The sequence below is a fragment of the Petaurus breviceps genome, unplaced genomic scaffold (genome assembly GCF_028583685.1).
Source record: "Petaurus breviceps papuanus isolate PSGF00001 unplaced genomic scaffold, PetGlider_PUasm1.0 186, whole genome shotgun sequence".
In the NCBI taxonomy this organism is placed as follows: Eukaryota; Metazoa; Chordata; class Mammalia; order Diprotodontia; family Petauridae; genus Petaurus; species Petaurus breviceps.
Genome location: NW_027185798.1, coordinates 9,444,846 through 9,446,904, shown reverse-complemented (window position 1 = coordinate 9,446,904; position 2,059 = coordinate 9,444,846).

The following is a 2,059-nucleotide window of genomic DNA, read 5'->3' as shown; positions in this document are numbered from 1 at the left end:
CAGCTAGAAAACACAGGAATAAATGGACCTTTCATAAGAGATGGGGGAAAAAAGAGTTATGATATTTTACTCATTGAAATTAATTTAGCAGTAAGTCATCACTGAAGGCACGTAGGAGACTGTGGTGTGGACGTTCAATGCTCAGTTTTCAATAAAGCACTCCATAAACAAAAGAACCCATCTCCTTCTTTTCATAGGGCAGGGTGTGGAATGCTGCAAATGCTGCCAAACTTGGTGGATATATTGTCTCCTTCAGCTGGACTGTGTTTCTTTTCTAATCTTTGCTCTGAGGGAAGGCTTGTTTGTTGGGAGGAGTGGGAGGGAGAGATATAGTCAGAAATGAATGTGATGTCAACCCAGAAAACCCAGAGGCCTACAGAAAGCCGCACTAGGATTACATCCACTGGCTGAACCTCCTAACTAAGGGCTGGGGGGAAGGGGAGTCTGAGGGAGGGCTGAGAGCAGGGAGTGGTTTTGAACTCACTGTCCTCACTTCCCTCTTGGAATTTCTCCCCTGACCACTAAACCCACCTGAAGCCCTTCCTGTTGACTTTGGCCAGGGAATCCTTCCCTGCTTGGCTGGAGGAGCGCTAAGCACATTCTGAGGCTCTCACCTGAATGGAGGGCCAGGCTCTGAGGCTTGGGAGGAAAGGAAAGTCAACAGACTTGGAGATGAGTCAGAGCAGGGCAGACCCTGGCACAGCCTCTGTATGGGAACGTTGCCGGACAAGGCAAAGAGCTCTGAATCTGGAGGAAGAAGGTCCAGGGCCAAATCTTACATGCCATTTACTACTAGGCTGACCTGCCCTAGGCCTCTCATGGGAGCACAATCTAATTGAATCCTCCTCACCTTGCCAGAGTATAGAGGAGAGGCAGCGGGAAGAATATGAGATGAGAGGTCAGAGGATCTGGGTTCAGATCTGTTTTGCCACTTACTACCTGAGTGACTGAGCAGCTAGGCAGGCCCAGTGGAATCAGGAAGATCTGAGCTCAAATCTCGCTTCAGACATGTTCCAGCTATGTGACTCTGGGCAAGCCACTTAACCATGTTTGCCTCAGTTTCCTCATCTGTAAAATAAAGGAGTTGGACTAGCCAATTTCTAATATCCTGCTGAACCCCAAATCCAAGGATCTCATCTAACTGTGAATTAGAAGCAGTCAGGAGATTTGACTGGACTTGGAGTCAGGGAGACCCAAATTCAAATTCAGCCTCAAACATTTCCTAACTCTGTAATCCTGGGAAAGTCACTCAATTTATTTTGGCTTCAGTTTCCTCATCTAGAGAATGGGGATGATGGCACTTAGCTCCCAGGGTTATTATAAGGATAAAATGAGAAAATACTTATAATGCATTTTGCAAACTTTAAAGTGCTACATAAATGTTATTACTATTAATGCCAATCAATAAACATTTATTAAACATTTCCTATGCCAGGCACTGGGCAAAGCACTGGGAATACAAAGAAAGATAGAAAACAGACCTGGCCCTTGAGGAACTCACAACAATGGGACCACGAAGCAGAGACTGGTGCTGGATGGCAGTTTGATTAATTACTGACCACTGTATTCCTGTGTATTAGGCCCAAATGCTGGGAGCCAGGATGGGGTAATGGATGGAGAGTCAGTTAGGAAGGCCTGGGTCCCAGTCCCATCTCAGACCCATAGTGGGGTTATCTGCACAGGCCACACCCTTTCAGGGCCCTCTGTGCCCATAAGTTGCAGGACTGGGGCCCAAGGGCATCGACAGAATGAGTTCTTCCTCTTGGAACTCCCTATTCAGATGGAATCACAGAATTCAGTCCTCTTCTCCACCTCTCAAATAAAAAGACATAAAGTGAACATTTGCCAATTGCCTAATCTCTGTGAGGCACTTGAATTTTTTTCAGCAAACATTGCCTTTGACGTGCACGGCCGGCTGTAAGAGCCACCAAGGTGTGGCCTCTTGGGGAGGTAGGTGCAGTCCATACCGCATTTTAAAGGAAATTGACACATGGGAACATCCAAGTGGTGAAGCATCTGGCATTGGTCATGTGAGGGCTGGTGCAGGGAGCCTGGGGAT